The sequence below is a fragment of the Lingula anatina genome, chromosome 9 (assembly GCF_051362555.1).
Source record: "Lingula anatina isolate TDL-2025a chromosome 9, LinAna3.0, whole genome shotgun sequence".
Classification (NCBI taxonomy): Eukaryota; Metazoa; Brachiopoda; class Lingulata; order Lingulida; family Lingulidae; genus Lingula; species Lingula anatina.
Genome location: NC_141775.1, coordinates 17,064,232 through 17,091,820, shown reverse-complemented (window position 1 = coordinate 17,091,820; position 27,589 = coordinate 17,064,232). Strand labels below are relative to the sequence as shown.

At 38.7% G+C, this 27,589-nt stretch overlaps 1 protein-coding gene across 2 annotated transcripts in view; it reads left to right on the top strand.

Moving 5' to 3' along the window:
• Positions 1-27,589, top strand: part of LOC106178005 (G protein-coupled receptor dmsr-1) — a 43,952-nt gene that overhangs the window by 10,415 nt on the left and 5,948 nt on the right. The window contains exon 1 of one of the 2 annotated variants that reach the window (XM_013560981.3): positions 16,102-16,360. The exons of the other annotated variant lie outside the window; for it this stretch is intronic. The gene's annotated coding sequence lies outside the window, so the exon portion shown is untranslated. Of the gene's footprint in view, positions 1-16,101; positions 16,361-27,589 lie in introns of those variants that run through there. 2 annotated transcript variants of the gene reach the window in all.

Here is a 27,589-nt window from a genome sequence, read left to right as displayed (position 1 = left end):
TAAAGGTGATTTTGTTGAAGGTTTCGGAAATTGTGGGGAGTGGACACAGTAAGAAATGGGTGTTTGTGTTGTTGATTCATCTGTTAATATGTTATTATTAGTTTAAGGTTAGTCTGTCTGACTATGTAGGATTTTCGGAAATGTAGATAAGAAATGGGATATACTAATTTATTATTGGCAACTTCATTAATTTGGTTCATTGATTTATTTTAACTTATATTATTCAGTTTTATAATAATTGTATATTATGTGTGTTAATTAAGCTAATAATTAATAAATATAAAAGCTTAGTTCCTTTTTTTGGCGATCTGTGCTCTTCGAGTGCTTTTAATACATTAGTTTCTCTATTTTCTAATGGCTCGTCATAGCACCCATGGGGTGGTCTTTCATATCTCTTTCAAACTGCGCCAATTGTAATTATTTTCTGACCTCCCGCGGCCATTCTGCTACTGCGGACAAGTGGATGCCGTACAACCAAGTGTAAAGATAACCTTAAATCTTTCTTCCCAAATTAGCCGACTGAGATGATTGTCTAAACTATCGCGGCTATTGAAAGCAAGCGGCCTACGTCAAATTGAATTATGGCGATAATCCCATCAGTCCGTGGGTATCGCCAGTATGTGGCATCAATAAGGCAGTCAATGAATTCTGAGGCAAAGATTGCTATTGTTGCTTCAAATAGAGATTGGCTGTCATATCGGCAACAGGTGGTCACTGCTTATTTGATGCTAACTTAAAGAGATATTCTTAGCACAGAGTATTCCCGTAGGCGAGTGCAACAGTGACCTGATCTCGACCTTGATGGTTCACGAGGAATATTAAGTGTTAAAATTAAATGAGTTTTGTGCTTGCTAACCAAACCATGACTACAGTTTACCACGAGGAAGACGCGCTCATTACTGGTGGTAGTATGTGGCAATGGTAGAACACATAGTCTCAAACAAAAAAGAAATGTCAAAACGAAGAATAAGGCTAACTCAATCATCTGCGTACTAGCAGAATATCCTTTAATCTACCTAAATACTGAGGCTTGACTTGACGGTTTGACGACAGAACAAAGCTAAGCGCAGTGCTCAGTGACGTCTTCTAACGTATTGATCCTTTGATTGGTTGCATCACCAAGATCAAATCTTATAGCTTTTCTTCATATGGTGTCTTTATCTCTCGTCGCGTATTACCCATAAATACAGATGCGGGGAGTGATAATACAAGATGAATGTCTTCACCCACCTAACGTATTTTGTATAAAAAAATCCTCCCCTACATGCATTGAAGTCGATGCATTACTGAAGTGCCTTTACCCGTAATAGAACGAGTGCGCCGTAACTGGTCCTCGTACACGTACATCATTGTGTGCTTTAGCGGAATTTCTATACGACATCAGGAATGGGGACTACATGAAGTATTTCTTACTTGTAGATAAGATTTTGTTTATCACTTCCTGTTAGCGTTCAATAGACATGGTTTTAACAATGTACGTGTACTTATAATGCCGTATTGTGGCAGTTACATAGCCAGGTGCCAGCGTTGTCAGGCGAGACAGAGAATGCTCACTGGTAATTAATGTTATAGAACATCACTTTATGTATCTCCACTAATACTGCTCGGGGGATAAATGAAGTTAATTACCTGTTAACGTGTTATTTTTATCGTTGCATCTTCGTTGCCTTGGGCATGGTAAAGTTGTGTGGCTTTCAATCATTTTTATTTCGCTGTACCTTTTCATCTGACCGCGGGCCTTCATACGGACGTTAACATTCGTTAAATAGAAAACGTGTCAATTTATTGGCATGGAATTCTCCATAAATCGCATATTTATCGCGTTTTCCCTGCTTTACCCTTTACCAGCTAATCTTCATTCATTTTAGCACTTTATCCAAACCCGTCTTCTTAACCATTCCTGTCACATCTCTTCATTATCTCCCTTATCAGCTGCCTTGCGTGATCGCGAATGTCGATTGTTTTTGAACAAGTAGTGCTGTAATGATTTAATGTTTTAAACATGGCTAATAGAAGTCAGACGGTATTAATCGATCACAAAACGCGTCATCTTTGTCTTTTAAGGAAATGTCTTAGTGTTGGAGCCTGGCCACAGAAGTTACAGAGGATGCCCTCCTCCCCCCCCCCCCCCCCCCCCCCCCCCCCAACACACACACACAGAAATCCCTTTCCAATGACTTAGGGACCATTCATAATGGATGATCCGAGTACTAACTGATACGCCGACTAAATATGGAAACCACAGCCGATGATCTCCCCTCCTCAACACGCGCCATAAAACTGATGAAATCTCGGCTCCGAGGTTAAATTGCTGGGCCTCCGCGCGTGTGAAGGCGGGGAGACAATCACGGAATTAGCGGCATCGCTTTTGAAGTGGGGTCGGCCATATTTAGTCGGCGGATCAGTTCGTACTCGGTTCATCTCTTCTGGATGTCCCCTTACCTGCACTGTTGTACACACAGAACCAAGGTGAATGTCGAGGGGTTATGTTTTCCTCCCGCTCCTGACTCCCTGTTAGCATTCCACAACAGACACTGCGTGTGTTTGTATGTATGTGTGCTTATGTGTATGTACGCGCGCGTGTGAGTGCATGTGGCAACAATTAACTCGAACACACCACGGAGTGAAACAACATGAGCAGCACGACAGTATCCTCTTTAAAGGTAACATAGTAAGGGTTTTAAATCCATTTACGCACATTCGCAACTGTTTCTGCGAACAAATACATTCTACAATATCTAACAAAACAATAAACTTCTGTAGCTTGGGTCTGAGGCTGTCTATAGCTTCCAGTTGATCGATTTCTTTACATAGTTAACAATTGACTTCTTTATTAGGCGAATCAATCAACTGGTTTGAATTGATTTGCAAAAATACCAATTTTCTCCAAAGTGTTGATGCCCGATATAAAGTTGTGAAGGAAGATTCGCTATGTCAAAGGTGTCGCTTTATTTAGCTGTGTCAGCTTTTCAGTGAATGCTATGGTTTTCTCATTCATGCGTGAAGTAATAAACTGGCAAAGAATTCAGAAGACTAAAATACCTGCAGATCTACACATTAAAAAAATTCACAGCTTTTCTTAACCCACCGTTGTTGCCCGTTTTAAACGCACGGGGACAGACTTTCTGTGATGACATTGAGGCTTTATTCAATTTTTGTATTGAATGCAATAGATTTGCCATTGAGGAGCAAGGTAATTAACTGTCCAAGGACACATGTGTCAACCTTAGATAACAGGTGCCTCACGTCAGGGGGCGCTCTACCGACTGTCGTGATTGACTGAGGCGTCATTTCCTACAAAATGTCGTCCCCACAGGAGGTGAGCGATTCTTTCCAGGAGGAACGCTTTGTCACAATTTCGGTGACATTTTCACGTCCTGCTTCTCAGATGTTGGCTTTTGATAATAATCCGCTGAGGACGCTTTAAAGTGCCTGATTAATACGGATGACGTGCGTAAATGAAGTAGTTTTTTATAATTTCGTCGTTGTTTACGTTACCTTGAACAAGATAAAGAACTGAGACATTGAAAAACAAGGTACTTTAAAAGAAAGCACATGATCTAGAAATATCGTTAATTCAAATTAGAAGTTTACAACTTGTTTAAGGATGGAGCTACTCTACATCTGACCCCCCTGACTCCCCCTCTCCCCCCTCCCTCTCCCCTCCCCTCCCCCAACCTCCACTAGAATCATCGCCGCTAAAGGTTGTTGATAAGCAAATAATTTGCCAGTTTTTTTAAACTAATTGAAATAAGCATGAGTGCATGGCAATACTGTAAAATACCATAAAATATCTCCTTCAATAATGCATTACACCCATCCAATACACACCGTCACGTTAATAATACATCATATGATGTCACTAGGCGGATATATTAATACAACCAGTATAAGAGATACTTGGAAACAACCAACGATCAAAGGAGACTTATTAACACGTGATTCTATTTTCTATCTTCGCAGTTGGCGAATGGCAGCGAAATGAAGGAAGCGGTCTTGCCGCAATTACTTAGGCCTCCTCTTTGAACGTAATTGGACTTCATAACGCACGTCATCGTCATATCAGAAGTATAAATATGATAAATTGTTCGCCATTAGATTACTGATCTAAGATCATCTCTGTTCAGGTAAGATTTTTTTATCTCTGCTCACATCAGTTTTCTTAATTCAAATTACTACTACAGCGTCTTTAAACAATAAAGGTATCTGAATTTTAAAACAAATCTTAAAAATCCACGATTTATGAAATATTTGATGTGATGCCTATACGTATACGTGTCGGGGACGTTTAGAAATTCACAGTCTTCGTGAAGTTACCGAAAATGGTATAAATGTTTTAATGTCCCCGACAGGCGAGAAAAGAGAAGCTACATTGTACAACTTATGTGCATTTGACTAAAGGTGAGGGGAGGTGTATGCGAACAATAAAAACAGAAGATGTTTGAGAAGTAGCAAAGACTCACCGTAGAGACAATTTGCTAGTAATTTGACCAGAGAGACTGCTCTACAGAGAGACATTAACAGTTGTGACCAATAATTAGAATTTGTCAAAGCAGATATGCGAATGAAAACCACTCTCACGCGCACGTAATGGTTCTCAAAATTCGACATTAAAAGGATGTGATAGATTGTGCGCCATAAAATTACTAATCGTGGATCATCTGTATTCAAGTAATTAGATGACTTCTCTCTGCTCACATCAGCTATCTTAATACAGCCTACTACGGCGTCTTTAAAAATATAGGTATATATCAATCTTTAAAATCCATGATTTATAAAGTAAATATTTTACATGATATGTTTATAACGGCGAAGAAAAGAAATTTAACAACTTAAACTTTTAACCGACTGCAAAGGCGTTCTGCAAAAAGAGTTTGAGGCGTAACGAAGACTGTCAACGCTGAATCAATTTGCCAGTAATTTGACCACGGGACAAGACATTAACACTTCTGACCAATTCTCAGAATTTCCTAATGGATAAATAAACAGATATGCGAGTTAAAGCCACTCTCATTGCAGCTTTTGGTCGAATTGTGTATTTTAACCCAACACTCAAAGGAACAAATTATTAATTTCCTACGACGTCACATTACGGAGTAGAGAAATAACGTGAAACATGAACACAGAAAACCCACAATCTATTGTATGGCGCAGACGACACTGAGCAGAGAGGAAGACAGTTTTATTATGTATGACGTGATGCCATTCAACTACTCTTAGACGTACATACGTCCATTCGGAGAATTTACTCATGATTTAATTCAATATTCCGAGAAAAGGTTGACGTGGTTTTGTCATTTACTCCTGTGTGATAGATTAAATCTCAGTTTTAGGTAAAACAAAATAGTACTTAAGTCATGGTACTAGGACTATATATGTCTTTGTTTTTGTATATGCAATGCGCCTTGTATAGGTAGAGCATGACATGTATCTACTTTAAGTGGCGAAGTTGCTTAGAAAATAACACCAAAACCAGAAAACTCAGAAGCAACTGTTTAATACCATTTTTTTATCAAATTGAACACGACCTGAAATCCCAAATAGAAGATAGTAAATGTGAATAGCCGGCATGTTCCCATGGTTCAGATAATTTGGTTTCTCTGTAATCCCTGTTTCCCTGGTGGCAGGATTGAACATGGAGATCTGTCTAGCATGGCGCACATTGTGCAACAGGATAGGAAATTATAAACCTCCAAGGTACCGGTGGTATTTGGAGAGATTGAGATGATACGCTTGGCCTTGAGAGTCTCAATAAAAAGAATAAAAGGAATAAAGATGAAACGAAGGAACTAGAATATATGAAGCAATAAACTCAAAAAGTGTACCCATCATTTACAGTCATACAGTTACTTTTTATCCTGAATATGAAGCTATAGATCGTGTTTGGTACCAATTATTGACTGAATGATTGTAAAGCCTAGATTACATTTGAAATGCAATGCCCGTGCGGTGCACGTATACTGCCAGTAATACCCTTTTCGTACGGCGTCTGAGCGGAGGTAGACGGTGGCAGTGCGAAATCGCACGGAATCTTTCGGATTTAAGGCCATGTAATGTAAACATACTCGGCGTAGTTCGTAGCTCCTTACGATTCCAAAAAATAATAATAATAATAAAATCGTACGGACAGTTTCATCGCACGGCGCCCATGTAAAGCCTAGGTCCCAACCGAACGTACGGGCTGCTCACCCAAACCCAATATAGAGGTGCAAACGATGTCACAGGCATGTTCCTAAAAATATGTAGTGCACAGATTACAAACTATGTTTGATTATTTTAGGGTCCCACATAAAGAAGTTTGTATTAAAGTTTCACTTTCCTTGAACCACGAATAATAAAAAATAATTCATCATCTAACCCCAAAAAGGAACATACGTTACTGTCACAAATGCATAACGTCTAGCTGTGGAAACGTTTTAATCACTTTGAAAATTCGATCATCACGGGTTTTGTTCTTTAATTTATCTCCTACAAGTATAACGTTGTAAAAAATTACGAAAAGCTTTTGTATAGAGCAGTTAATTGTTTTTTAGCGACTTAAGTTTGCCTGTCACTGAATATTAAAAAAACTGGGAAAATACACCCTACCGACAGTAAAATAAGCATTTAATAAATTATTTTTCCCCTCGTGCTCCAAATATTATATCTGAAATGTCAAACTATCATGGAATCACTATATATTTTTCTGGCAGCAAAAGAAAACATTGTTTTCTCTTGCACCAAGTACTTGTAGAAAATGAAACATTTTGTCAATTTTCCTAGGGAACATACGTTACCTAGTATTAGCTATGACGTAGGCCCCATTAGTTATGGTTTAAATGTTTATAAAAAACGTCCTTACGTCATGTTTAATTTAACATGATCGAATCACTTTAAAATATATAAGAACACGTTATGAAAATAAAAATTAGGTGGCCTGGAACATACGTTACCGGAACATACGTTACCAGTGAAAATCTACTTGTGCCCGAAACTGGCTCCGAAAGAAAAATAGCTTCTGTTTGTGATGTCAGGTGGTTCTTTTTGACGTCTGCTCGAGCTAAAGATTAGATGAGGTTAGTTACAAGTGTAAATAAATCCATAAAATCCTCAGTAACGATGTCAGCGAAGTGAATGATTTTGTCGTAATAAAAAATTTAATTCAAATACAGAAATGAATGTCAAAGACGGAAATAAATGTCAAACAAGACTATGGAAGGAAAAAATAATCGCCAACGAGCGCAGTGAGCGCAGTGCCAAATACATTGATACCGAACGGAACATCATTATTTCAGAAAAAAATGCGAAACCAGAGCTGAGATTTAAAAAAATATATCGATCTCGTAAAAAATCGAGGGTGACGCTTATTTGGAAGCGAAAGAAAACGGGTTCAAAATACTATGTAGGCCTACCTTCCGCCTCCTTATAAATGTCGTGAAAGACAAAAGAGGCATGCGAAGACTAAATCGCAAAAACGTAGACTTCACCAAAGGAAAGAAGAGCTCCTAGCTGCTATAGAAGTTGCCGAGGCAAGTCCACAGCAATCACCAGCTGAGAGACTTGTTGTGTGTGCGAGGTGGCCACAATGTGGAAATGATTGAGAAGAAACTGAAGGCAGTCACAATGAACAATTAAAGAACTACAATCACAGGTTAATTCCGCAAGAAAGAGGGAAAATGCTATCCGGCAACGTTTAGCCATTGTAGAAGACGAAATACGGAACCACCTGAATTTCCCACATGCCCCAAAATTAAGACAGAACGCATCATACAGCAGGCTATAGACCCAAGCTAACACTAGTACTGTGCAGAAGCAATTACTTTTATGTCTCCTCCATCCCAGTGTACCACAAACTTTCATAGTCTTATTTATAACAAAAAGAAGGCAACAAAGAATATCGATTTGGTCAAACAATTTATTTTATATCTTATAACCCCACTACCCTAATTATTTTAGCAATAATAACAATGTAGCAAATTGTTGCCTTTATCCTAAGATAAAAATAATATTATATATACACATAATATTCAATAAGACTCATCATCCTAAAAATATGATGACTTATAGAAAATGTTTTTAGCTACAGTGGGTCAAGTTTAACGAGTTACACCAAGAAGTAAGATGAACATTTTGCATAATATAGTGGCTGAGAAGATTGCGAAGACGTACCGTTGTCTCAGATTTCTTTCCGCTGCTACTGGCATTTGCCGGAATCGTTGGTCGAAAACTCGCGAAAAGGGGATGAACTGATCGAAAAGTCGACGGATGGGAGTAGCAGGAAAAAAAGGCAAGCTGTATACATTTGAACGAGACGACTATAGTAGAGCCCAAGAGCACCAGTAACCAAAAAAAAAAAAAAAAAAAATCATCCATCACACTGTATGAACATCTAAGAAATCTCAAGGAAACTTTTACAACATATCATGCAGCCTATAATGTGTCTTAAATAGCGACTGATGAGGACCGTAGAGACCCTAGAACTCTAAAGTGATACCTGTTTCTTATACCCACTCAATAGAAAGACTTAAAAACGTAATTTTGTGAGCCACTTACTTTTTATAGATGGAACAAACATTATATATATACATTTTTTTTAATTCCCAAAAGTGCCGAAATCCGCAAGACAATTTAGACCTTTCAGAGAGGATAGTAAAGCTCATTTTGAACGAATTCTCTACTGTATTTGAAAACCTATAGGTGTGTTGAAAAAGGCTTCGTTTAAAGAGGTGGGAGGTTAGATGTTTCTGGGAACTGTATTTCTTTACATGCAAATGATTAAGACGTTTGATACGCGGATCGTGTTTGTGTAATAGGTTAGCACGTTTGATGTCTGAGTTACTTTTAAACACCTCAATAAATTCTACGAAAAGACGCGAAAAATTTCTTATCAATATTTATTAAACTCGTGTCCAGTATCTTTTCTATGGCTGTGGAACATACGTTACATTACGGTATGCGTAGGAAGCGAGGTGTAGTTGGTATTGTAACTAATACACCCAAAATTTGAAACTGTCAATGAGTTTTAAATTCACGACGAATATGACCAGTGGTAGATAACTTTTAGGTAACAAAGTTTTCAATTATCTATACAATTGACAATAACTGCTATTGAAAGAGTCATCAACGTGGACATTGTAATGAAAAATGATCTTTAGTTTGAAAGTAATTTTCCTAGATCTGGTCAATTTAAAGGTATTTTCCTATCACTTTTCCATTATTAATGACTCATAGGGTTCTGATAGTGTTTAGCTTGCACAAATTTCCACAGTGCTCAACTAATGATCGTGTTTGTATCAGGCGATTCAGTGGTAACGTATGTTCTTTCTTACGCTTTTTTCACTTCAAACGGCTATCAATTTATTTACTTACAAAAGAGAAACCCGTGGGCGTAAAATTGGGACATTTGTGGGTTTTTGTTCTATACACATGTAAGTTTTAAAAAATTGGATAATACATCGAATTCATTCAATTTCATTTTTTAAGACTTGAACTTGTGAAATGCACCTCTATATTGGGTTTGGGTGTGCTACGTGTGGTCTACGGCCAAAAATTGGGGAAAACGTGGGAGTTCGTGCGTGAGGAGCACGTCCATCGTGCGACTTTTGGAGGACGCAAACAGCACGTAGAAAATTTTCGACATTATCAACAGCCCTTCTTGCTTCCATCCCTGCGATCTAGCTACGTCCTAGCCGGACGCAAGGAACCTTAAAAAACCGTGCGTCCAAAACGTACTTGGGACCTAGGCTTAAATGTAATCTAGGCTTTAAGAGTGAAGTTAAATTCAGCATGGCCGGGCACGTATAAATTTTTTTTCTGTGCAAAGTAATTCTTGTGAGGGAATTACCCCATTGTCTCTACCCATTGTTAACAGTCCAACTAAATAAAACAACAAAAAGTTACATTTGATTGATTATTTCAGCAAATCTACCACGGCATGGATATGTGCTGATTGATGGTTATAATTGCACATCTGCATTTTCCCTTTGCATTTTGATAAGACCTTACATTAACCAAGAGTCGGGCATTGCCTTTGATCAGCGGGTCAATACACTGTAGTCTAAATCTGCCGCTCTCTAGGGCCCGGAGATCAAGTCATTTACCACTGTTAATGTGCCACTCTGTGTTGAAAGAGTCATTAATCAAAGTGCGTATCTTCCTCGCCCAGCACAGGCTTGTGGCTGTGAGATACAGATGGAATCGCTTGACCTCTGACCCGGCATGTGACCTGCCACCTGACCTGTGACCTCGATGTCAAGACAGCCTCGATTTCAGTTAATACAGTGTGCGCTATTTGACCTGAGATTCAATGGCGCGTTAAAGGTAAAAGAGCATCAACAAGAAACTACCAGAAATTTCTACAAATAACGGAATAAGTGGTAAAGTGGTAAAGTGGTAATTCAACTTAACCTCGCCATTAAGAGTATCTATAATATCAAGAATAACAAGGATAAGCTGAATTATCTTTTAGCCACCAGATCTTACAGAGACCTCAGATGTTACCAATTCAACTTTAATTTGCCAAAAAAATCAAGATGGAACGTTTCCGTAACACTCTCATCTGCATGTAGTTTTCTTTAACTTCCTTTACAGGTCCGTGTTTATTTTGAACTTAATTTTGATCTTAATGTAAATCGTTTCTTTTTATTTTTGCTTGAAGTCAAGTATCTGTTCGAGTTCAACCTTTTCGTTGCAATAATTTTGAATAAACCTATCATGATAAGAAAGGTCTGATATCTCCTCTCCGCTGGTGCCCCGCTATAGTTACATTACTTTAGGGACAACTTACAAGTTTTATCTAACTGATTTTTACCTCTTTTAACCTCAACTCATTAAATAAATAAATAAATAAATAAATAAATAAATAAATAAATAAATGCCTGTTATGATGTTCATTAGAAAACTAAAAACTGAACCTAACAAGGATTCACGAGCGCACACATGTACACACGCACGCACAGATACCCCAGTATCTGATAAAAGCAAAATCTATTTGTGACGTCACAAGACTGGAGACGCAATTCAGCCCTGGGGATGTGAGATCAAAGCTACCCCCCCCCCCCCCCCCTCTTCGCAGCCGTTGATTTACATCAGTTTACCGCCGTTTCCGTACTTACCGCCTCCCCTTGATTAACACCAGGCATTAAGAGGTTTTTAAAGCCCATTTCACTGATTTTGTTGACAAACAATAGTTTGATGTCCCTGTGGGAAGAGAAAACGTCAGATAATTCGCTTAACACTGTTTGCATATACGTAAAGGATTACGTACATTGTCTAACATCAAATGCTCACATACGTGTTTCCTGTTCGCAGACAATCTCTTTACTTGAAAACCAATTACAGTAAGTGCGGTTTACTGCCACCAGTTTTACCGCAATGAATTAGTTCTTGAAAACGTTTATACGGTTACCGTTTAAGTCAAGTCGCCTCAGAAGGGAACAGTACGGGGAATTGCTAGATCACGAGACTGTCTTTCTCGTTTTTACTGTCGGGGTATTTTAACACGTTGAAAGCCACCAGGTTAATTTGACAATGATTTGCTAATTCTTGGTCTCTCTATACAACAGTACCAAAGTAGGAGAAGGCAGGAGTCTGTGTAAAAATATGTATGCATTTATATAGCCTTTATATATATATATATATATATATATATATATATATTTTTTTTTTCACTCATGACCCATGTCTTGTCGCCCCTCTGTCCTCTTTCAGAGTGCCGTCTGATAACACGAACTCCATTAACGTTAAAGAACTTAGCTATGCTTGAGCTGCAGTGACATTTACCGTTTTCTTCTTACGTGTGTCCATAGGGAAATATCTTAAGATGATGCGTCCAGGAATTGCGTGCTTTTTTCTCTTCACAAACCATAAAAATAATCGGCAGTGATGTTTGAAGTGCCTATCACACATAAATGGACGTCTGTGGATGTTTTTACATTGTGGCATAAACGCTTTTCTTGTAAATCACATCAGGTAGTAAATATCTGAACCTCTTGTTTATTCTGGTTTCATTAAAGTGGCATGTTGCTCGCCGGCTGAAGTATTCAGTGATGTGCAGAAACACCGGAAGTCATCCATTAGATATTACCAGCACAATCATTATTGACAGCTTGAAAAGAAAAAAAAAGAATAGAACAGAACAGAAAAAACAAAACCTCAAACCTTACATTTTGATGGAGGTACAATTAGACACCTTTGAGTTTCGCATAGTATGGCATCTTTTTGTTCGAGAAGTCAGATGACAGTTGTGCTTTCAAGAAAAGAGGTGAAGAATTTCAACACTGAAAAACAGCAGCCAGCTTTGTGTCGTTCAGAGGTTAAGTGTGGACGGGACTTTGACAAGTGGAATCTGATTATGGAAACACTTCCTGTCCACTCTCACACAGTAAGGTCAAGGTCAGAGATTACGCGTCTTCGTACCCATTATCTCCATGCAGCATTAGAGAATAGTACTTATATGTAATTTGGGTATTGAGGGGGGGGGGGTACAAGTTTGTTTTGCTACTTTTCTAGTATATATTTGATGAAGTAAATAGATTGTTTTGTAGTCTTATGTTGTGGTAGTTTGTACAGCCAAGTTATCTTTGGAGACGTGTTTCGTGTTGTAGACCAGAAACAAAGAGAAAAAAACATGACAAATGGAACATAACCCGACCGCAATTTGTACGGTGTAACTGTCTAATGTCTTTCTTCATTTTATGAAAAAAATCGCCATCCTCCCGACTGGTAAATTCCTCAAATGACCCGCACTAATTCCAAATTGATGACTGGATCTGTCTACGATGATGGATGGTTGGCTGCAGGGAGCATATCATAGCTGTGCAGCGCCACTTTTTACAAGGAAGTTCTCTTTTTAGGACGAGACTATTTCACTGCCATATGATATACAGCTTGATTGATTGCCTTGCTGGAGTGACATATGATTTAATCCATGCATCCATCTACATTTAATTATCCTTTCTTTTTTTCTTTTTATCTTTATTAATGTAATCCGCGCATCCACGACATTTAATTAATCTTTATTTACTTATTTATTTATTTATTTATTTATTTATTCGACATCTGAAGTAGGAAACGTACAGACGTTTTGCGTTTTCTTGCAGTAACCGTGTGATCGTTTCGTACAGCAGCGTGTCTTAGTTTAACACATCATGCTAGCTGGGTCGGTCCAACTCTGCAGGGGATTCTCACTTAAGCCCGGGCAATCGGTGGAATCAGCTTAATTGTCTGATACGCCTCCACAAGCAGCTATGAGGTAATTAACTATCTTGTGCTGATTAAGTTGATTCCGCTGTTTGCACTTTAGCGAAAAATCCCCGACCGATCTAGTGCGATGTAATAATCTGAATGACCGTAATACACGTTTAATAGTTACGTTGGTTTTTGTTTTCTTATTTTTTTTTTCGTAAGAAAATGGTAATTTTATTGATAAGGCTCAAAGTGTTGTATGTCTTGTACAATCAAATGCCTCATCAGCCACAGAATACAGAAAACAGATTAGCTAATGGCAGGAACGTTTTCCATAACGTCGTATGTCATACACAATTGTCTGCTGATCAAATTAGGAACTAATCAAGCAATTGTGCGTCGCACCTCTGTCCGATCTCGCAACGTGGAAGCATGCATGCTCATATCCCTGATAAAACATCACGTGTATCAATCTGCACGGTTCCCAGTTCTTACGTAACCATTCCTCTCCAGATTAAACAACCTCCAGTTGAGTACAAGCATTAATATAGACGTGTTCAATTAAGACATTTTATTTCCTATTTCTTTTCCCAATCATTCTGGGAACCTTATTAAAATGTATGAATACATAAATGTAAGATCTAATGAAGTTTCGAGGTATCCAGAGACCTCAGAATCATGACCCTGACTATTAAGTGTAGGAACAATTAGTGATTGTTCCCATTAGCTCAGCCTCTAGTCACCTGGAGGAAATGTTCAACAGAATTTTGTCTGCCTGCTGTAGATGCCTGTGCGTCTTGCCGTGATTATTAAATAGGTTGTTTGGTACAATGCTGTCTTTATTGGAGGAATACTGTATTTCTTGACGTGACTGTGACATAGTTAATGTGGCACAAAGCTGTTTTGTGATTGATTGGTTGCTTCATTGATTGATGGATTAATTGATCTATTGGTTGCGTTAGGGGTGAGCAGAGTTCACATCTTTATTGAAAATTGATCACAAACTTTCCAAATGCTTTATTAGATACGGGTGACAGCCGGTACAGGGATATTTCAACCCTAAACCTCAGCTTTTTCTGCCTTGTCACTTTTGAATAATGTCTCCATGTCATTGCTCTGTCTATAACATGTAGATCCCAACAGCCATCACTCTGCGGTTGAAGCTCAATGTTTTAACGGTTCATAACAGTCGACCGAGTACTGGTAGATTGATCAGGGTTTTGGTTGAGGATGGTAATGGGGTAAAAGCTGCCTTGTCCATTTATTATATTTGCTATTTTAAATCATTGTTTATCAGTGACAGATACAACGCCTTAGGATCCCAGTGGCGCCACTCAATCCAATGAGCCACATGGGGTAGGTAGTCTGTGACGTCATATCCACCGGACCGGTGAAACGAAACTGAGGGTTTGCTCTTCATATAGTTATGATGGTTAGGGATAGCCTGACACGAGTGTGTCAAATTCTACTTACCTGTACCAATGAATGGGAAGCGGACTTTCTATCATGAGGGACTCTCTGTCACGTTACACCATCGCCCCCTGAGCGACAATTCCAATCAAAGCGCTTTGTTTGAGTATTTATTTGAAAAAAATATCTAAAGACAAGTCACTGTGACGTCAGAAAATTAAAAATACCCCTCAAGTGCTGTGCTCCAGCGACTACCCTCTACCAGGGCGAGTGATAGATTTTTTTTACAGATATTCTCAGATATGTCTCTAGCTAGATAGATGGTCATTTAGGGCTCAACTCAGTTCACTTTTTCAGAAAAAGAACCCCCCCCCCCCTTTGAAATTGCTGGCTACGGGCCTGAGTCTAATGTGCTTACATCCACGTGTTTTTCACGATTTTCACGCGGTCACGTGTATCCAGGTGTAAATAACATACAGATTGCCATGTGACAGGATCCACGTGTTTTCTCGGGGTTGAAGTCGTGGATGCAGTGTTCCCACAGTAATCGACATGAAAAGATCGTGATGGATGACCACATACAAAGAGTTCAAATGCAGGCCTGTAGCCAGGGGGGGTTCGGGGGGTTCGAAAGAACCGCCCCTTTTGCTGGGAAAAGGTCCACTCTGGGTAAAATTTGTTCTAGGTACATGAAGGTTTTATGGGAAAATGTCCACTTTTTTCAAAAAAAGAACCCCCCTTTTGAAATTGCTGGCTACGGGCCTGAAATGGATGGCTATCCAGTCCTCTACCTCCGGTCTACACATTGTATTATCATGGATAGCTATATGCAACAAATAGCATGATATTCTTATATAGGTACTAGGTAGCATAGCACAGTAGGACGGTATAGTGATGGCTGTTTCATTTTCAGATTTGACGCAATACATGCAGGTTATCACACAAATTGTTGACTAGGTCTCGCTGTAAATACCCTTAGTGTGAGAGCAACGTAAAAGCTAGCTTGCTAAATATACCTTGTGGTGGAGTCGCTTTTACTAGTATTGCTACTATGGGTTGTATATGAAATCAAGATTGAGCCGGCAATACCGGAATCTAGAACCTAGGTTAGCTGTAAAATGCAATGGCAGGAAACTCCAATATCACCAAAGATAACATGAGGTGTGAAAAGCCACCTTATTTTGTGTTTGGATTTTGTAATTACTCCGTCGTTATCAAAATAAAGAGACGATTGCGGGGGCTGACACAGAATAAACATATTATGTAACAAGGATTTCTATGTGATTGCCAGCTCTAAAATAAGACTCAATATAAATATTAAAGACACCTTATGATATCAAATCACCCCCCTTTCTGTCGGCCACCCTCCCTCTCCGTCTTCAACCCACATCTCGTAGCAAATTAATAACCCGCTCGTTATGTATCGTCCACTGCTGCCATGTTAGTTGCCAAGGTAACATCGTGCTCAGATTAATGTTGGATAAAAAGTTCTGATATTAATGTAAGATAAAAACCACTGAGTGTAAATTGCGCCTGATCATCACCTGCAGTAGAGTGGTATCATCCGCTGATAATGGTTGTCGGTTCCGTGAGGGTAGAACGTCAAGCAGTTACTTACACGGTGTGAAATATGGATATTAATCGCGTCCCTAGATCTAGATGATCGCAGTCACACGTCATTTGATACGAGGATTTATAAAGCTTCACCAGATATTGACAAGCCTTTTCAGTATTGGTGCCGTGTTGGTCCCTGTTGATGCCTGTCGCCACGGAGACTTCCAGCGGGGTATGTTTTTTTTTTTTTAACAAATTGCTCACTGTCTATATAGTTATCGTTTTATGCTGTCTATCTCCCCATTTAATCAAATATATATCAGAAAACGTATTAAAACGTTCATTCCGTTTGGTTGGAGTTAGACCTATTACGTTTCGTTAACTTTGGCTGCGGTTGCTGATATGGAAGGTTATTGCGTAGTTAACGGGACGTTGAAAATAATTATTTTCCCCTTAAATCTGATTAGCGGTAATACATTGTTAATGTTACAAAGGAGAGATTTATGAAACAATCTTGGTCAGAAACTCTCTGTTTGGCTACAAATGCCTGAAACAGCCATGACGTAGATCCATTTCTATGCCAGTTAATAGCATAGTATTAAAGGCGGCCATAGAGGCTTTTATAAGGGAAAATGTCATTTACCTGGAAATGTCAATTTACAAAACCGAGGTATCAAATTTTCACCACTACGGTTGACATTCACCCCCGATACTGTTTCGTGAGTGCCACATGAATTGGAAACTTACTAGTTGAAAAGGATATCGTATATAAATCGTAGTTTTCACAGCAGTTTTGTGCCGGATATGATTACATAGTTATGGACAATTAATTAAATATCTAGGATTTATTTCCCCTTTTTAATTCTGTATTTATGTATGTTGTGTAATGTATTCATTGCACTGAGCGCCTGCATATAAGGAATATACAGTTATTTGATAAACAGTATCTATTTAATTTAATTCCTTCTAAACTGAATCATTTCCCATGACGCAATTGTACCCTATTTGGTTCAATATGTCTCGTCGATATAATGGTTCCAGTCGCATAATCTAAATCGGATTTAATATCGAGTCTTGCACTGGTATTTTAATCGTTTAGCAGTTAAAATGGCATGTGTAATCAATAACAACTGCGTTTCATCTCTCTCTCTTTCTCTCTCTCTTAAACACCATGCACCACCGCTTTCTTTTTGACTGTGAAATCGTGCTCATTGCAAGGTAACTGCCATGGTTGTCCAGTGTTTATTTAATAATGAACAGAGCCGACTGAAAATGAGCAAGGTGTATATGTATGCAAGTATGGTAATTAGAATGGGTAGGTACAGCGTCAATTCCAGTTCCCTATAATGTCTTCTACCCGTCAATTCTCACAGGCAAAAGATCACGTCTAGAACACGACAGCAAGAAACCATGCCTCCATACATCATAATTCTCACTTCTCACGTCTCAACGGCGTCTGAGATTTATTAAGTCGAACGCCTTGATGTTATTACGCCATATCATATACCAGATCTACTTGTATTTGTAGAAAGACAAAGGGATCGAAGAATACTTTTTTTTTTCACTTCTAAACACATCGATCGTCTCAGGATCCAGTTTTGTTATGCAACGGCAATTAGATAAATTCAAATGGCTTTGCAAATTTAAACAGGAATAGAAGAAAGACCCATGAAGCCGTGGAGGAACAAATGCCACCATGGAAAAGCACAACGAAGCCAGACAAAAACAAACACTAAAGAAAATCGTGCTTTTCATTTCGGTCGGTCAATTTGAAGATGAATGGATACCTGAAACACAGCACTTTCATGAGACACTCGAAGAAAAACAAAAGGAGTAGATACACAAAATTCAATTGACGTTCACTTATTATAGTTTTTGTGGTATTTTTTTTTTTTTTTACCTTTTGTGCACCCAAACAGGTTTTTAAGTTGTACCCAGTATATTAAAGCTTCTTTTCCTGCCTACTTTTTGCAAATGACTAATATATCATCCGCACTTAATGCGCATTTTTTTTCTTTTCATATTTTAAAACTGCGTATAAACTGACATCAAAGTTTCCTGGACAGAATCAGTCATCTACGTGCCAGCCTTACATAATAGCCGTATCGATCAAAACGACGTGATGAGAAAACGCTTGAGCACAAGTACTTACCAATTTATATCTATTTGTACATGTATTTAGGTGATATCTGTACACGCGTAGTGTTAGAGTGCCAGATATGAAACTGCCTATAGGCTTGCTGCCACTGATACAAGCCCAAGGTACGTTATGAGTATCAGAATTTATACAAAATGTTTTTTTTTTTCAACATTTTTTTCTTAATCACCGAGGCATGCCAACTGTATTAGACTGGGTTCCCATACACATATCGGTCTGACAGGATCGACCCATCTCCAAGGGGTTTCTCGCTACATTTAGTACGATAAGGTCTGGGAACGGCCCCTTAAACACAAATTTGGGTACGAATCGTTCTGTTGAATTTTCTCCACTTGTCGCTGTATTTCAATGTTTGGTAAAGGCCCTGTCTGAATATGAAATTGATTATATACGCACAGCTCTTAGCGTATTCAGTCAGCCTTTTTCTTCACCGTATGAGAATAAGCATACAAATAGCGTTTAATTTTTTTAACGGGCGCAAAACATTTTATCTCCCTCCGCTTATTCAAAACACACATGTTCTCCAACGTGACGTATGTCTTACGAACCCCTAGTGTTTGTCTGCGTATAGGTAATTTTCTCTTATATATAAGTGCTGTAAGCTGGAGTGTGATAGTATCTTAATTATCGCCTGATATAGGAAACCAATTGCAACCAGAGATATTAACATTACAGACATTCAGCTGTCCCAGATAACGATTCCGTTCGACTTTGTCCAAAACTGAACAAAACGCCTCATTAAAACAGGATTATAACAGTAGCAGTAAGATATTGGAAGGCCGTGCGTCATTCTACACCGTAGATTCTCACGAATGCCATGTTGCAAAGTTTTCATATAACCACATTGATAAAGAATGCGTGCAATAAATCTAGCCAGACAAATGAAAGGTATTCATTTTGACAAAGACAATAACAGACGTCATCGAGTACGCACGTCGGTTGCCTGCAATGACTAAATAACAGGACTCAGAGTCAGCGCTTTATAAAAAGTGACGTATATTAAGATACGGTACGAGAGACCAAAGTGTGTGAGGAATTCATGAGTGCGTTTCACGTGTGGGGTATGACGTAGGATCTGGGCTCCGTAACTCGAAAGCATCGCGAATCTCGAATAGCGATATCACATTTTAATTCGAGGCTATTATATGGGGCGAGTAAATCCCGAGTTATGGAAAAGAGACGCTTGCGCTCGACGGTCGCAATTCGCGATGCTTTAGAGTTACAGAGCCCTGATGACGAGTGTTTTGTATGAACTTAGCTGCTAGATGTTAAATAAAGCATGCAAACATGGAATACACGTAAGAAAAAATAGGAAAACAACCAGATTGCAATTCTTTGACGTGGGTGTACTCTGTTGACATTCTCCACACGTTTATTATGTCTTCATTCACACATGATAAACAAGCACTGAGCTAGCATGCTATATTAGTACAACAATCTCTGAGACGTGTTCTAGCAGTGCAGTAGGAGCATTCCAAGTCCCTTTTCTACTGCCGCGGTGTTGTGCCCTTTCTGTTTGGCATCATTTAAGCCACTTTCTTGGAATTTCTCTTTAGATGTTTGTGGGTGCGGAAGTATTAATTTGATAAAGAGAAAGTTTTATCCAATCTTTGAACAATCCGGGGCATTTGATACCAATCACTGGGGTCACAGTTTGGCATCGTTTTCTGATTCTCTTTTATTTTCCACGAAATGACGTCAAACAGGAATTCTTCCAGGACAAGAAAAAGAAAATAACATCCCTTTTATCTGGCCATTAACTTGAACTGTAGCGTCCGTGGTGCAGTCTCATTTAAATCTATTTATAGTCCGGAGTAATGGATTGTAAACATTTCAAGCGAACTCCGATTGCACTGCCTATCACACAGTTCTATTGATATTGATATTGGTATGTGTATATGTACATGTATATGTATATGTAGTTCTATCCTAAGACATTTCACATTCGACCACTAAAACTTCAGGGGCGGATCCCAGGATTATTTGAAGGGGGGGGGGGAGTGTCCGGAACGAACTTTATCAAATTAATACTTCCGGAACGAAGTAGACAACCTGGATGTGGGGTTCAGGGCCTGCTCAAGGGCCCCGAAAAAATCTTGGTGCTTTGGAGAGCCGACATTGCCCTTTGGTACGGTTTAGAACTATGATTTAGCTAGTCAAAATCTCCAATTTCTAGAGGGGAATATTGATGTGACATAGTTTTCTGAAATTGCAGGGGGGGTCAGGAACCCCATGACCCCCCCCTCCCTCTAAATCTGCTTCTGCAATTGATGACATGGCCATATCGACCAGCCCGCTTTCTTCCCTGACCATCAGTAATTTCAGCTAAGCAGTGTGAGTTCTACATTTATTTTGCAAAATAGGTCAATTTCCTGGGATTTCCAACCAGTTTCCCTTTATCAACAACGGGCATCGTAGCCAAAACAGTGGAGGAAATTGAGATCTTCCACGTGTAACACGGTTTCTAGTTTTATATATCTATCTTTATCGTTGCCAGTGAAATTTACCTGTCTCCATTTCTTTTACAATAGTTGTTCAAATTGGGGAATTTAGAACTCAAGTTTGATTTTGAAGATCGTCATCTTGCTGGGACCGGTATGCCGTGGCGATAGTTGAAGAAGTATCGTGTTTTCCAGGAAAAATTTAATTTAAAAAAAAACGAGATAAAATGTAGTCGATACTTAGACGTAAAACCATGTGGTTAGTTTGCTGTTGACGTTGACATCCTGTTGACGCCATTCTAAATCTACTCACTTCTATACTAGTACGTACACCAATCCGGATACTGTACGTGTGGGGATATATGTATACCCCAGGTTTGTTTTAATGGGCATTTCGGGCATGAAAGTTGCTAAAAAAAAGCCAATTCAATTTAGGGGGCATTCAATTGCAATCACAATGTCTGTCACGCCTACTGAAGCTGCTGGGGGGTAATTAATTATCTTTTCGCAGCTTCAGTGGGCGTGCCAGACATCTAAGCTCCTTAAGCTGAAAGCAATTTAACGAGAAACCCCTTGGATATGGATCGATCCTGTTAGATCGATCTAGGCATGGGAACCCAGTCATAAAATCCTTGTATCTAAACTATTAAACTACGTAGCGACATTTATGGCGGATAAGTACATTAAAATAATTTGCAGTATGTGATGATTGCCTTTCTAACGCTGCAAAACTGCACTCGGGGACTAAAGGTAACAACAAAAAGGTATAGGGTTGTAAGGAGCGCATTTGTTAATAGTGGGCAGGCCATGTATCCTAAAAATAGCAACAAGGGGTGATCATCTCCCTTTAATTTCCACTTAATTTCTGCCCTTATGGCTGAGGTAGATAAAATGATGAGAACACACAGCTATAGCTACAAAGCCAACCCTTATACACTGTAAATACCCTCTGAATTCCCGAACATTAAAGACGCCGCAGAAGCCAAGGTCAATCCAGTTTGGCCTTTCCAAAGTACGTGCACCCTTGACTCTACAGAAGAACGCAAGCAGATGGGATGCGTTTCAACTTGCACTGGATTAACCTTTTGTCGTTAGTTTTGATCAACCCATGAGAAATCACTCCGGCTCAGTCCAGGATATCATTAAAGCCTGACTAGGCCATACATACTTCGGTTTGTCCTCAGTACTTAATGTCGCGCTCTCCCTCATGACTTGCAGCGTCCGTGACCTTAAGCTTAATACTATAACAGCCAGCCAATCCACTTAATGATGACAAGGGGCTTGTTTCACATGAGGACTTTAGTCCAAAAATTAGCCTTAACTTTTAGTAAAAAATCTGGTGATGATAATATTCCATAAAATTGAAATCAAGTATGTATTAGACGAAAATATGTAGCAATGTGTTTCTTGTTCTAGTACAGGCAGATAATATCAGTAATTTCTAATATCAGTGATAAAACAAAGCCAGGTCCACGTACACTTAAATTCCAGACAAATCCTTAATCGGTTTTAGACTAAAGGTATCTTTTAAAAACTGGCCCATGTTGTAGAGATTCTAGTTGCTCAGTGAGAGAATAATTATATAAAGTTATATAAAGTATTAGTGACTATGTCATACAATCTGTTTTTCAGTGATAACTATAAATGTACACATGTATAAGTGAAGTATTAGAGACAATATCATTACCTTTCGTACAGTGATAGTATAAGTGTATTATAAGTGGTAAAGTATAAGTGATATTAATACTCCATGCCATAACATGTCATTTAACCTGTTGCCAAAGGTCTAAAGGTCAAGTTTTATTATATATATATATATATATATATATATATATATATATATATATATATATATATATATATATATATATATATTGGGGGGGGGGGGGCAGGGGTCCCCCTATATCCAGTTCGTGAAACGTATCTGTTAAAATTCCAGTGGTAACAATTCTCCATTCGTGTCTCGTCTGACTTCATCTCCCTCGGTTTTATAGGCAATCCTCAAAAATCAAGCCGAAGAAGACGCCAAGCGGCAAATTCTGATTCATTCAGTTTGATAAATAGTAGGTCACTGCAAATTGCTACTCTAACTGATTAATTAGGCTGATTCCGTAGAGGACCAGGTACCATAATTGCCTGTTTCGACCCATAGGTATATATGGGTATGTATGATATTAAAGGCGCGGACCAGGAAGACGATGGTGTTCTTAAGAACAGCTTGCCATACTCTTCGACTCTAACTTCTTCATATTGATGACATCAAATTGTATGATTTTTTGTTTCGGTAGAAGATTAGCTTTTAAAACAATTGCGTACAAATGCACTTTTGTTAAACGTCAAACTGACTGGCAGCCATAAGGTATATCACTTTTCTTTCTAATGCAATCACACCATCGCACACGCAGTGGCATGTTGACTCGAAACAGCAGCAGTAAATTAAATTTGTTTTTTTAACAACCTCAGGGGAGCACAAAGACGCAGAAATTGAGAATTTTTGACGCAAATGTTGCTTTTCGGAAGGAGATATTGTGTTGTCTGTTATTGTTACAATCCTGCTAAGAGTATGCTAATTTCTTTTTAAAACCAAGGAATGCCATTTCCCAGAACATGTTGCCATAAGACGCATTTAAGGTCGCACTTGCCATAATTAGATAACCGCAAGGTAAATGCCACAGGGAAAAGCCTATACTTACAACGTGAGCAAGTATTGTTTATTGATTCGAATAAGAAATATTGTGACGGGCTTTAGAACTATAATAATAAGAACGATGAGATAGATTTCGAAAACTGTTGTCAGCGGAGGCTTTGAATTAACAAAAAAAGATGAAATGTTCCTGCCTGTCAATACACTTGAACGGAACTGAATACCAGAAATACGATTTCCCCTGTGCCAAACATGTACTAGAACATACTAAAACTGTATCGTCTACTATGCTTTTAATACGCCAAGGCATGTTATTTATGTCATTTACCCCCCCCCCCCCCCAGCATATATAATCTTCCATCTTTCAAACAACGGTGCATTTACAAGACCGTATCTGTAACTTAGGCAACGTGGGTTCCCATGAAAATATCATGGCACGCGACCTAAGGATTCCACATGTTACAATAGTAACATTGACTTCAATGTCATCTGTACTCTTGTAGAAACGAATCATCAGTTTGATTGAAGGAGGAATACTTTGGTTGCACTCATCACGACCTGGTCTGAAGTGGTTCCATTGATCTGCAGCGACCAAAATACATTGCGTGGCAGATCTAACTGCACGGAGTTTGAAGGGGAATAGATTTGTCAAAACGCTAAGGAATAATTTGTAAGGAAACTCTGTCGAGTTGAATGCAGCCATGCGTTGATCTGTCACCGTGTGAGCTTGCTCTGAGATGAAGGTCGGCTGCAGCCAGCCTTTGGAACCAGTTTCAGAACACGGTATGAAGGGAATGATGGACATTCCACACCACAAGCAGGAAGTAAATATATGAATGATGAGTGAAAATTTAGACCGACGGTTGATTTATATAATTATACGACGACGCGATTAACCTTTAGCAAAGAAGATCACAATGTTCGGCTTCAGATTTATGAACGGGGCCTGAACCTCCGAACTTGTGGTCTGTGTGGCGAGGAAAGCAGGGTTAGAGTGAACATAGGTTCACCTGAATGTTAAATAATCTGCAGTGCTCAGCAAGAATGACGGCATCAAGAACGAAAGGTATTGTTGCATTTGTGCTTGAGAAAGAAACACTTTATTCCGTTCCACTAGTTTAAGAATTTCGATTTACATACATGTATACCGTGCTGAAGCGCATATTTTCAGACAGCGCCATGCATATAAAGGCACCAGATTTATTTGGACTTTTTTCAAGAAAATTTAATGGCTCTCCAGCTTGAATGTTTGGAAATGTGACTGAATGAAACACCGGCTGTGGATTGTTCTATTTCTGCCAGTCATGTCATATTGACAGAAAACGGTATCTCATAATGAGTCGGTCTTTTGATGACCAAGAGTACATAATTCCACTAAAAATTGTTATAAAGAGATAAACCGTGTATTATTAACCCGGTGGCTACAGGTAGAGATGCAGTCATCCACTTACTGAAATCGGTCATTTGACGTGTATTTTTCTTATTAATATTACTTTCATGTTGAGCCAAGATAAAGACATGATTTTATTAAAACACTGTAAAAGAGGCACCCAACGGTTTGCTACTTCCTGACTTTAGACTATTAACCTCTGTAAAGTAATCTTGTATATGTATTAGGTGTCTTAATAGCCAATCATGTGCCCCTACTAACTATTCGCACTCTTCTTCATAATTATAACGTAGTCGGAGGCGGGACGCCAGCCAAGCTGCTAAGGCTGTTTAGGTAGCGTGGCCCGCTTGACCTGGTAATTCTAGGAGAAAATCACCGTATTTCGTGACAGACAGCGCGCATGACTTGTCACCTGTTGTCAAACCTGCTCCAGGTGTCACTGGCCGCATAATGAGGCGACTGTCACACTGAAAGGGTGACGCAGTTTGAGTAGTTATACGAAGTTGAACCACGGCTAGCCCTTAGAACGCCTGCGACTCGACAATACACTCGTAATATTTCACGTAAAGCTCGGCGACTCGTACTGTATCTATCACTTAAAGTCATAATAACTCTTCGTTTTGGCCAAAAATTGGATTTTCCTGGAAAAAACGGCAATTTTCCCGTACTTACCAATGGCCAACGACCCCATTCCTGCATTCAAAGTTAATCCAGGGTTTTTTTCCTAAACGTACGGTTTTTTGTTAAAATCTCTTAAGAGATTTTAACTGACGGAGCTCTCTCTGACATTGCAAAGTCACTGGTGACCTACTTAAAACCGCGGGAAAAGCAGACAACACCAACACTATATAAGATTCATGAGATATATTCGTCTTTTTGTTAAAAATGCATTTATATCCACAATGTGTGCCATTCTGGGCTTTTCGTTATCCGACGCACTGTACAAAAACTCGCAACTTACGTCTGCGTCTGCACTAATGCGTTTGGCGCCATGTTATTTTGGTCTCGAATGAACGCGAGAATCCGCGTGACACCATTACGTCATTAGCAACGAATGCACTTGTCGACCGGAAAAAAGGCATCGTAAGCCCTATTGACAATCACAGGTTTTAGTTTTCCTACAATAACGGCCGTTTTAGTGGTAAAATACAATAGAATATATTTCCATGCGTTTTTTACAATGTATTTCATGCGGATTTTTGAATCTCAAAGGAAGAGTTATTATTGCTTTAAGGCAAAATAGACTCTGTACATTGATCAGTATTCTATAATTCGGATCTGTATCAAACGAGGCATAGTGTAAATAATCAGTTCATGGGAATGTGATCTATATGCGATTGTGGAGCGAACACAGCGTGTTACGTGACACCCCTCGCTACCTTACCGTCGGAGATACAGCCTTCTACCTCAGTATACCAAACAAAATAAGGCAAAACCAAACGATCCCCCAATCCCAGTGCCATACACATTAAGCTTTCTGTAATATCCATGTAATCAGTTCTTTATCCGTTTAAAAGTCCGGGATCCCCAAAAGTACGTACAACGGATGGCTGTAGACCTATCCGCCGAATTTCAAGGTTTGACTCAATTTGCCTGATATGATACCGTGTTAATATCATATGAACAACAGCTATAACTACAATAAATATACTTATTGCAATAAAACGACAACAACAAAAACACCAATAATAATAATAATAATAATAATAATAATAATAATAATAATAATGATAATAATAACGATGATGATAATGATTATTGTAATCTTGACGTTTTTTTGTGAAATCTGTCCCTGTATAGAAGGTAATCTGGTAGACATTTCAATGAGAATGATGTCACTATTAACCTCTCAATAGACTCTCACACAAACATACATACACACACACATACATACATACACATACACATACATACACACATACATACACATACACACACAAACACACTTGTTTCCCGGTGAAGGTTAAACTGGCCGTCTGTCCAGGGCAGTGAAAAGTCAATGTTGACGTGTGTAATGAAATAAGCTCAAAGAGATGTTTTCAATCTGTTTTGCTAAATGAAGTCGACATCGAGCATCTGAGACAGACAGAAGAGCTAAAAAGAGCACTTCAATCGGGATTAAGATGAGTTGAAACATGTTTCATCTATAATACACATATTGTCTTGCAGTTGACGCTTTAGGAAATGTCTTTTTTTTTTCAAAATAAAGCTAGTACGGGAACTGAGAGCCAGTGTGCTATTTTAAATGACCTTGTACAGACATATCAGTAGCAGTAGGTGTGGAAACAAAACTAAATTAGATATTTAGAACTCCTAACGTGCTCGTATATATAACACAATATATATCTAAGTTGAACATAGTGTATATCTATGACGTGGTCATATGTATAACACAATATATGTCTAAGGTGAACTTAGCGTAAACCTATAACATGGTCACATTTGGAAAAATGATCTAAGTTGAACTTGGTGTTAAACTATATAACGTGTTCATATTTAGAACTAGAAAACCTCTAAGTAGAACGTTCATGTATTATGAACCTGCGTTTCATATTTAATAACAAAATTAACATTTCATGGATGAATCTTGACTCTGAATGGAAACATATTGTTCTGTAGGACTAACTGTTCGTATTGAAAAAAAAAAACACATGCCGTTTCCTGCGATAACGAACAAATCTACTTATACGCTCCAATGATTTATGACAGTCAGTATCTTTCATATCATTGCTATATTTGCGTCTCATTTAGTATTGGTCTTCAAATTGTTATGGCAGAGTCCGTCGTTTTACTTTTATGCAATATTCCCAGATATCTCGTCTATATTC